This window comes from Triticum urartu, chromosome 3A (genome assembly GCF_056163025.1).
Source record: "Triticum urartu cultivar PI428250 chromosome 3A, HENAU_Tu73, whole genome shotgun sequence".
In the NCBI taxonomy this organism is placed as follows: domain Eukaryota; kingdom Viridiplantae; phylum Streptophyta; class Magnoliopsida; order Poales; family Poaceae; genus Triticum; species Triticum urartu.
Window position 1 is genome coordinate 129,997,972 of NC_141875.1, and position 11,523 is coordinate 130,009,494.

An 11,523-nucleotide genomic window follows, 5' to 3' on the forward strand; every position below is an offset into this window, starting at 1 on the left:
ATGGTGACAATGGGATATCACGTGATTCACTTGATGTATGTTTTGGTGATCAACTTGCGGGTTCCGCCCATGAACCTATGCATAGGGGTTGGCACACGTTTTCATCGTGATTCTCCAGTAGAACTTTGGGGCACTCTTTGAGGTCCTTTGTGTTGGTTGAATAGATGAATCTGAGATTGTGTGATGCATATCGTATAATCATACCCACGGATACTTGAGGTGACATTGGAGTATCTAGGTGACATTAGGGTTTTGGTTGATTTGTGTCTTAAGGTGTTATTCTAGTACGAACTCTAGGGCTGTTTGTGACACTTATAGGAGTAGCCCAACGGATTGATTAGAAAGAATAACTTTGAGGTGGTTTCGTACCCTACCATAATCTTTTCGTTCGTTCTCCGCTATTAGTGACTTTGGAGTGACTCTTTGTTGCATGTTGAGGGATAGTTTTATGATCCAATTATGTTAATATTGTTGAGGGAACTTACACTAGTGAAAGTATGAACCCTAGGCCTTGTTTCCACACATTGCAATACCGTTTACGCTCACTTTTATCATTCGTTACCTTGCTGCTTTTATAATTTCAGATTACAAATACCTTTATCTACTATCCATATACCACTTGTTTCACCATCTCTTCGCCGAACTAGTGCACCTATATAATTTACCATTGTATTGGGTGTGTTGGGGACACAAGAGACTCTTTGTTATTTGGTTGCAGGGTTGCTTTAGAGAGACCATCTTCATCCTACGCCTCCTACGGATTGATAAACCTTAGGTCATCCACTTGAGGGAAATTTGCTATTGTCCTACAAACCTCTGCACTTGGAGGCCCAACAACGTCTACAAGAAGAAGGTTGTGTAGTAGACATCATCGGGCAGGCCGGCGGTGTCGCCGGAGATGAGGGACAAGTGCTTCCGCTGCTTGGAGAAGGGCCACTTCCGGGTCGATTGCACCAACGAGATCGTCTTCTTCCGATGCGGGCTTCTTGGCCACGGCTCCAAGGACTACAAGAGGCCCCATAGCCCGTCTTCGGTGGATGAGCTGAGGCGCGACGCGGTGGCCAAGATGGCTCGTCGTGTCAGCCCCGTGCCCCCCACGGCGTCGCGCGGTGCGCCGTCGGATGCACCGCCGCCCCTCCCCCCTCCCAGCAGCGCACGAGCCAGGATGCGCGCCTGGTTTGGCCCCCGCTGGCACCATCGCGGTTGCAGACACACATCGACATCAAGGAAGACCCCACGGAGATCTGTGTCATGCGCCGTTCACAGACGGTGGAGGACCTTGAGCGCCGCCTCCAGTTCGCCATGGTGGCGTACGTCGGAGGGGCGAGGCGGGGGATCCCTGTGACGCGTGTTCTTGAGGTGCTCGCCCGCAAGCTGGACATCCCGCCCGACCTGGTGTCCGTCCATCGCCATCGACCGGAAGACTTCTTGGTAGTTTTTGCTTCTACGGAGTTGAGGAACAGGGTTTCTACATGTCCGATTGTGGAGTTCGAAGGAGACATGCTGTTTTTCCGGCCGTGGAACCGCCAGTCACAAGCTATGCACGACATGTTCGGGTTCAAGGTATGGCTTGAGATTGAGGGCATTCCTCCCCATGCTTGGGACAGATCGGTTGTCGAGGAGCTATTGGGTTCGTCTTGCAAAGTGGATACGCTCGCGCCGGAAACCAGCTCTCGCGCGGATTTGTCCTCGTTCAAGCTGTGGCGTGGACAGCTCACCCCAAGGCATCCCCATGCTGCGGTGGCTCGCCGTGCCGGAGCCTAGAGAGGAGGCAGCACCGGCGCTGCTACAATACAAGACGATGATTCACCTCGATGCAGTTAAGGATTTTCGTGAAGTGGGGGAGCCATGGTTTCTTGGCGGCTCGTCGGGCAGCGGGCAAAGCGGTATCCCTGACGATGATGACTTTGGTGGCCCGGATCACAGCACCACCCGACTACCATGGAGATTTGGTGTGCGTGACAATCGTGTCGGTGTTTCTGGCTTCGCCGCCGGTGGCCGCGCTCCTAACGGTCAGGGCGCGCGGGTGGTGGGCACTGATTGGAGGTTGCCACCGATGGGCCCTGCTGATCCTGTCACGCATGGGGCCTCGCGCGTGACGATCAGGGATAGGATCACCAGAAGACCGTCGGCTTTTGACCGTCTGACCACTTTGGCGGGGCCCACGGAAGCATCTCGGGCCATCCCGAGGCAGGTTTCAAATCCTTCGGGCGGCAACTTGGCGGTGCATTCGGTCCCGGAGGCTGTGGTTTTGCGATCTCCAATCACAAGGCAGGAAGACCTGGCAATGATTGTCGTGCCTGAAAGTGCGCGAGAGGCGACAAGCGCAACAAGGGAGGACCCATCTGTCCCAGTTACAATTGGAGCCGCTGCAACACAGGTGGGGACGGTTTCAATGACTGTAGTGGAGAGGACAAACGCGGCGACCGAGATGGCTTTGGTGATTGTGCCGCCTACTAGTGAGAGGGAACAGGAGTTCAAGTCACCAACTAGTGACAAGGCATAGGTGGAGGCTATGGGAGACGAGACACCTACTACAGACAAAATTCTCGAGGCTGGGGGATCGAGGGGCCAATGATTGCCCACACTACTGATTTGGCGCGCAACGAGGTGGGTAGTGGGTGCGTGGGCATCCTGCCACGTGTCGTTACCTACACAGAGGCGGCTCAAGGCGACTCGATGGGACAGATGCTGCCACCGAATGTCGTGGGGCCTGGCAGGATAGACTGCACCAATGAGAGGGGACTGCATGGATGCACGCATGCACCGACGGGACTGGTTGATGGGTACCATGCAGATCGCGACAAAGGACAGCGCACATCCCCCCTCGGGGCTACTGTTGCTGAGGAGCAGTTTTCCACGTTCGTGCAACAAGCGGTGGTGCCAGACAGGCAGGTTGCGATGGTGGCTACCGAGTTAAGCAGTGAGAGAGCTGGCACAACGGAGGGCTTAACTGGCCAAGATGTAATGGCATTTGACAGACTGGAGACTTTTTTGTGACAACATAGTGAAGAAGCTCGCGCCGCCACTGCTGAAAGAGGTTCGGGCATCGACGCTCTGCCCGAAGGCTGAACCATTCACCCCAAAGCGCATGACTCGCGTAGCAAAGCGCATCGGCACAGCTAGCAGCGGTCCGGCCAAGCCAAAACCTGCAGAAAATGTGCTCCTAAAGACGTTGGGTCTGGTCCCCGAGGATATGGTGCCAGATGAGCAGGCAGTTCAAGAGCTCAGGATGTTGTTCGACTCCCCGCTCAGAGAGCAACACGTTCAGGTGATTGCTGCGCTGTTTGGCAAGACCTTGCCATCGGCTGCAGAGTTGGAAGGAAGAGAGGGCAGAGCAATCGCTGCGGTCTAAGCAGTAGATGTCCGGTGTTGGTGGTGGACACACTTTCGATGTAATACAACCCCGAAATCCTCAGTTGGAACATGCGCGGCCTAAACAACCCGGCCAAGAGAAAGGCGGTGAAGGACTTTGTTGCCACGGTGAAAGTTAACCTAGTGTGCTTTCAGGAGACTAAATTAGATGTAATCGATCACTTTATGTTAATTGAATGCCTAGGCCGGTCATTTGACGGCTTCGTGTATTTGCTGGCGGTGGAAACCCGTGGAGGGATTCTTTTGGCGTGGGATACCGCCATCCTTTCGGTGGACAGTGTGCAGTATGACACTAACTTTCTGATGGCACTCGTGCGTGCTAAGGACGGTTCTACATGGTGGATCACTACGGTGTATGCCCCTCAAGGTGATGGGCCTAAAACTCAGTTCTTGCAGGAGCTGGCCAATCGACGATCACTTTGCCCTGGCCCGTGGCTCATTATGGGTGATTTTAACATGATACTGCGCGCATGTGATAAGAATAATGCTAACATCAACAGGGCGATGATGTCCAAGTTTAGGAGCTTTGTCGATGATCATGAATTAAAGGAGCTCTACATGCATGGCCGCATGTACACTTGGTCGAATGAGAGAGATACACCGACTATGACTAAGATAGATAGAATTCTTGTGTCGGTTGATTGGGATTTGGGTCACCCGGACAAGTTGCTTCAAGCGCTTTCTTCGAGTGTCTCCGATCACGCGCCTTTGCACCTAACTACTAGCATGCATTTTTGCCCTAAGAAGAGATTCAGATTCGAGCTTTATTGGACGAAGTTAGAGGGCTTTGATGAAGCAATCAAAGATGCTTGGGTGTGTGATGAGACGACCATTGACCCGTTCAAGAGGCTGGATGCTCTGTTTCGTAATGCGGCCATTTACCTACAAGCCTGGGGCCAGCGCCGTACTGGGAACATCAAGGTACTGATGTCTGTTGCAAACTGGATAATCTTCAGACTAGATCAGGTGCAGGAATTCAGGAGGTTATCCTTGGCCGAGCTCTGGCTGCGCAGAACGCTCAAGCTAGCATTGCTGGGTTTAGCCTCGTTGGAAAGGACCATCGAGAGGCAACGATCTAGAATCAGGTGGCTGAGGGAAAGAGATGCCAACACCAAACTTTTTCAGCTGGCAGCAAACGGTAGGCGCTCCAAGAACTTCATTCCGTGCATCAAGCATGAGTCTGTGATTGAAATGGACCAGCAGAGGAAGGAACAGATCTTCTTTGGTACCTTCCAAAACTTGCTTGGCGTGGCGCATCACAGGGAGCATTCCTTAGATATGGAAGCCCTAGATATGGAAGCTGCTGATCTTACACAACTAGAGGAGATTTTCACTGAGGAGGAAGTTTGGAAGGTCATTAAGGAAATCCCCCCGGATCGTGCACCAGGGCCTGATGGCTTTATTGGAGCATTTTATCAGAAGGCATGGGCGGTGATCAAGCCGGATATCATGGCGGCGATGCTCAAACTGTATGTTGGTGATAGCAGGGGATTTGGCAAGCTCAACAAGGCACACATAATGCTCATTCCCAAAAAGGATGATGCCAAAATGGTTGGAGATTTTCGCCCCATCAGTCTACCTCATAGCTTCTCCAAGCTATTCACCAAAGTGCTTGCTACTAGAGCACGAGCAAGGATGCCTGAGATTGTCAGCGTTAACTAGTCGACGTTTATCAAAGGTAGATGCATTCATGATAACTACCTGTTAGTGCGGCAGGTGGCACGCAAAGTTTTCAAAAGCAAGGAGCATGGATTGTTTCTCAAACTTGACATCCCTCGCGCGTTTGACTCCCTCTCTTGGCCTTTCCTCTTCGAAGTCATGAGAGCAAAAGGTTTTGGGCCTCGCTGGCTACAGTGGGTAGCCACAATTCTTGCCACTGCTAGCACCAAGGTCATAGTTAACGGCGTACCTGGACGCACCATCTACCATGCACAGGGGCTAAGACAAGGAGACCCAATCTCCCCATTGCTATTTGTGGTGGCCATGGATGCACTCTCGAGATTTTTTGCTAAAGCTTCTGAGCTGGGAGCGATCAGCAACTTGCGTGTCATATCACCTACTCAGAGGCTTTCTCTTTACGCGGATGACGTGGTCTTATTCATTAAGCCTTTGGGTGCAAGATTTGAATTTTGTGCGGACTGCACTCGAGCTATTTGGGGAAGCCGCTGGGCTACGCATTAACTATAATAAGACCACGGTTGTGCTTATCAGAGGAACAGATGAAGATAGACAACGTGTGACGGATCTGTTAAACTGCGAGACGGGACACTTCCCGTGCAAGTACCTGGGCATCCAATTGGCGATCCGGAAACTGACTAGGGCCGATTGGCAACCGCTGCTCGACCAAACCAAAAAGCTGCTACCAACTTGGCAACGTGGCCTCATGCAGAAACCCGGGCGGCTTGTCTTGGTGAAGTCCGTGCTCGCGGCGCGTCCGATCCATCAACTAATGGTACTTAATGCACCAGATTGGGTTTTCGAGGAAATTGATAAGTGCTTGAGATCGTTCTTCTGGGCCAGAAAAGAAAAATCAAATGGTGGTCAGTGCTTAGTTGCCTGGGACACGGTTTGCCGCCCCACGAACTTTGGGGGCCTCGGGATCAAGAACATCAGGAAACAAGCGCTAGCTTTGAGAGTGAGATGGGAATGGCTGAGGCGCGTCGATCGCGAGAGACCCTGGCAAGGTATTGGGATGACAAAAGACAATGAGGCCAGTCTAGTATTCAACAACATGATCAAAATAGTTGTGGGCAATGGTGAAAATGTCTACTTCTGGAAGGATAGATGGATACATGGATTTACGATAAGCGAGATTGCTCCGTTGATCAGCGCCATGGTTCGGACCTGAGAGAAGAACGTGAGGACATTGCAACAGGCTATTGTGGATAATGCATGGATCCATGACGTTCAGGGCGACCTCTCCTTCATGGCCCATATGCAGGTGGCTAACCTCTGCCAAGCTTTGGCCACAGTCCCGAACAATGCGGCTGCACCGGACCAGTTCATTTGGCCGGCGGACGTCTCCGGTTGCTATACTGCCAAATCTGTTTACAACCGGTTGTGCCTAGGGCTCCTAGCTTCCTCCACCGCAAGATGCATTTGGAAAAGTTGGGCCCCCTTACGTTGCAAGATTTTTGCCTGGCTCATGGTGTAGTATAGGCTGTGGACAAGTGATAGGCGTGCGTGTCATGGACTCCAAGATGAGCCTTCCGTCTACTTCACCTGTCTTCAGGAGATTGACTGTGTGGACCACATTCTTGCCCATTGTGCCTATGCCAGAGAGGTGTGGCACCGATGCTTCGATGCTCTACAGGTTAATGTGCAGGTGCCGAACACGGAAGAGAAGTTCACTGAGTGGTGGCTGCAGCAAAGAGGAAGATTTTCGAGAAAAGTTCTTCGTGGATTTGATTCCTTCATCATAGCTACTGCATGGGCATTGTGGAAACAAAGAAACACGAGGGTTTTCAACAGAATCCACCAACAAAGAACCCCACCAGAGTTAGTTCAGATGGTGTTGGCCGAGATCAAAGAATGGAAGCTTGCTGGCATTGGAGCTGGAGGATTAGATCCTTTCGTGAGAGAGTGGTCTAGTGGTTACTGGTGTTGCGTGGGTGCCGACCTAAAATGTTCGAGTTGGTGGTTGGCTTCTTGTAATTATACTCTCTGTCTTCTATAAAAATATGGTACACTATTGACGTACTCTCGAAAAAAAAGTACTGGTGCCTGAGGCGAGGTACAAAATCAATTTGACGCAGGATGCAAATATAGAACCTCCTTGAGGGTACCCTCAATTTTGGACTTTGAGTTCATTTGGTTGAACTAATTAGGATCGGAGGGAACCTTAAAAGGCTCCAAATTTGCATGACTAGGCTAACGTACGTGTGGCGAAGCCAGCCGACCCATCTTGTGCACTCATTTTACACAACGATGTCCCCATGATGCAGTCAAATTCAGCAGTTCTCGAGTATGAGAGCATTTTAACCGATTCCTTAAACTTAAGGAAGTAAATGGTGGAGTGAAAATTTACTCAATTAACGGTGGCCGCACCTAACCGGTCCCCTAAAAGTTAGTAGAGTAAAAATAAAATTGTCTAGATTTTGTGTTCTAGCCGCACCAACTTCAAACACTACACAATACATATCTTAAAAACATTCAAATTAAAACATGGATAACATAACCATCATAACATAATGTTTCATCATCACGTCTTTCAAAGTAAAACATGTGAAATTAACCCTACATTACACAAACACGATATTTGAATCAAAATCACCAAAAACATAACATGTATATGTTGTTGATCGAGCCAACGTTTTGCATGCACCACCACCTCCTTGGCCACCACCACTCAAACGATGCCGTTGGCGAAGAAATCAACTTCACCATCCTCTCAGCCACCATCAACACCGCCATCCTCTCGGCCACCACCACCAACATCAACACCGCCATCCTCTCGGCCACCACCACCAACATCAACACCGCCATCCTCTCGGCTGCCACCACCACCAACATCATCGCCTCCACCACCCCTTGGCCACCACCATCAACACCGCTATCCTCTGGCCACCAACACCAACATCAACACCGCCATCCTCTCAGCGCCACCACCACCAACATCATCGCCTCCACCACCCCCTCGGCCACCACCACCAACACCACCTCCTCGACCACCAAAATCAACACCGCCCCCTTGGCCACCACCTCCTCGGCCACCAAAATCAACACCGCCCCCTCGGCCACCACCAACATTCCGTAGAGAGGCTTCTGATGCATGCAAGCCAAACAAGGTAGTGTAGCACTTTCAAAGAAGTATCCCAATGAGTAATCATCCCAACGAAGGACGAAGGAGACTATTTATAGGTAGCGTCTCTGTCACACACAAGGTGTCACAGTTCTTATGCGAAGTAACTGCTTGTGCTTCTACAAATATCGTTACTGTCATGAGTCACAAATAAACCAGTTTGACAAATATAAAGGGAATAGTAGTAACAACTAAAAGAACTAATAAAAGTAAATAACATGAATAAAACTATGGTTGGGTTTCCTGCAATGAAGAGATTATGTGCGGAGAGATTTCAGCTCATGGTAAGAAGTGTGCCATTGCTACGGTAGTACCAGTTACCTTGTATTACACTCATAGCATTTGATATAGGTATTCTGTAGGCGGTTCTCCCTGGGCTTATGAAACTCCTCCAGTAGGGATTATATTTCATTCTCTGGTCTTGTTTCTTCGTTGCCACAAAGTGGGTGTTCCAACAATTAAGGTCCTTAGACCGGAACAAAGCATTAAGATCAATGGATCACCGTTATCTCATATTGTCTTCGGTCCTCATAGATATCTCCACCTATCACGTCAGAGGCTGTCGATTTCCTAAACAATATGTGTTACCTGTGTAGATCTTGAGATCATGTTGCCTGAGCCCTTAAATTGGACAGCACGCATAGAGTTCACCACGACATAACAACATACTAGATAGATCATACTACTATGAATGCGAATGACGACATATAGAATAGGCACAATTTAATCTTGCCACTTACCTATATCTCCCACACCTAGGGGAATTACTCACACGTCATAAGAGAGGAATCAATCAAAATGAAGATAAAACCCATGAAAACCATATCGATAGTACCGTGAAGATCCACAATAAGATGGAATGGATAATTCAAATAGTCTTGATCTCTAGATGAGATTGAGTAAAGTTACAATTGTTCTCCCAATTGAAATTCCTCTTACAATAATGAAAGGGGTAATGATGATGATGTAGATGAAAGAACCAAAGGCTAAGAAGATCTTCGAAAGTTCTTCAGACCCCCCTTCTCCTATTCTGGGAGGTGTGGCGGCGGCTAGGGTTCTATTCTCCCCTCGGACCCTTCACAAAACATGGTAGAGCTGATGGCAGTCCATATGACCGCTCATACGAGCGCTTGCGGTCATATGGAACACCGTCTTTTAGTCTGGTTTGTCTATTGACTTCAGTTTCTTCAGGAAAGTTGCTCCATTTGGCTTGATTTGCAGCAACCCTCCTTAGTTTCCTTCCATAGCTGATATTTCCTGCCAAACATTGATAAAGTGGATTTTCTTCTCTTTCGAGGGATTAGCGTTAGCAATATCCGAAGAGTAATAAGAACTCCAATAAAACCAATTAAAAATCACTACTAAAACATCACAAATTCTCGAGCCATCAGCTTCCAAGATCTCTCCACGAGTGACCTCCCAATACTTTCTTGCGTTTTTATCCTTTGTGTTTGGATTCATGAACATGATAGCACGTTCTTCCGCCTTCTTGGCATCACAAATCATGTCCTCCTCAAGTGCAAGCCTACGCTCCTCTACCTTCAACTTTCTCTCTTCGGCCATGGACCTGGTCTTCCATTTCTCATCCTCCAATGCCTTGAGCTCATTACACCTTGCCGTCTTCTCCTCTTTGCGTTTGGATACCAACGTCTTCTTGGTCTCGATCATTGCCACAGTTCTTCCTTGTAAGTGCCATCAAATGCATTTCTCTTCTTTCTTTCTTTTGTAATCTTGTCTCCTCCAATCTATTGTTGGCATCTTCATCAACCTCGTCATCCTCCTCAGCGGATATGCTCAACATTGACCTCTTTGGAGTGGTCTCCGCAATTCTTTGGATCCACTTCTCGTTCTTGCATAACTCTTTGTAGCAATGATGCAAAGTGAAGGGCTTGTGGCCGAACTTGGTGTTCACATGCTTGAATAGATTTTGGATGTAGGGGACATACTCCGCCACTTGCACGCCACTCGATGGAGCATGATTCACTTGGTCGATGCAACCAGACCATCGGTTGCATTGGTCATGAATGGTGCTCCAACAACGCACAAGAAAACCTTGGGTACGGCTTGATACGTCCACAGAGTTGTTGTAGTGGTCAGTATTCCTCTCCTAAAACATGGTCTTGGTTTGATCCGTTCCAATCGTTGAATCCATGGAGATGGCGCACCAAGCATCGCAAAGCGCAATGTCCTCCTTTTGGGTGTAGTTTTGGGTGCGGCACCTTGGGACTTTGGTGCTTGCTTCGGTCACCTCCACAACCTCCTCCTCCCCAGCCTTCTCCTTGGCCACCTCCTCCTCGACCTCCTCCTCCACGTCTTGGGTGGCCGAATCGCAAAACGAGTCGTAGTTGAGCTCATCAAGGCCAACGGCAGCCGAGGGATCCAACGATGCGAGGAATTCGGCCATGTTCATCTCCACACTGCATTATCAAAGTAACACTATCAACAATCATTACCGATCACCAACAATCACTATCGGATACCGAAACAAACGCGAGGTTTCTATTTTTACCTTATTGGCATTTCATCGAGCACTTGGTGGTAGCGATTCTTGTTGTCGGCTGCGGCCGCCGTTCGCGCCGGAGCAGTCGTCGTAGGGCTCCGGAGTTGTAGGATGAGGCATCTGCCTAGGATGAGGCACCGCTCTGGCCTTCTTCATCTTCTCCTTTGTGGTCGCCTCTGCGAGCGCCACCGCCGCCGCCGTCGACTTTCAAGCCCGTTCGCCTTCGGTAGGTGCGGCAGGAGGGCGACATGCCGCTGCTGGAGAGGTGGTGGCCACCCCGGAGACCATTGGAGCGATTGGAGGAGGATCTTGGACGCGTGGGTGGGTCTTCTTCATACCCAAACTTTTCTTCGGCGGCAACGGTGCGTGGGTGGTTTTTGGTGGTGAAAAGCCGGCGTCGATGGCCCGTGGGGTGAGGGAAGGGGCCGGGCTATCCATTCCGGGCGGCCCGGCAGTCATCGGTGGCGGTGACGGGGCCTGGCGGCTGCGTCAGCGGGAGATAGTGCAGCGCGGGAGGGACGAGAGGGAGAGGTGCCACTTTTAATTGGCCACGACAGATGGAGTAAATTTAGGGACATTTTAGGGAGAATAGGGAGGTGGAGTAATTTTTTTACTCCATTGAGTTTTTTAAGGGATCAGCTAGGTGCACCGTAAGGGAGTAAAACAGAAATTTTACTCCCTTATGGCCTTTTAGGGGATCGGTTAGAAATGAGGTCCCGAGCTGGTAGCCTTGGTGCGATGGTAACAGAGACACGGGTTTTACCAGGTTCGGGCTCTCAACCTATGTCATGCTTTCATTGTATTGATTGACGGGGTACGTAGTACATGTTGATCTACCGCGAGATCG

General features: G+C 50.0%; 1 pseudogene; it reads left to right on the forward strand.

The window, feature by feature from the left end:
• Positions 1-1,302: 1,302 nt before the first annotated feature.
• LOC147978915 (uncharacterized) lies at positions 1,303-2,506 on the forward strand (annotated as a pseudogene).
• Positions 2,507-11,523: the final 9,017 nt, after the last annotated feature.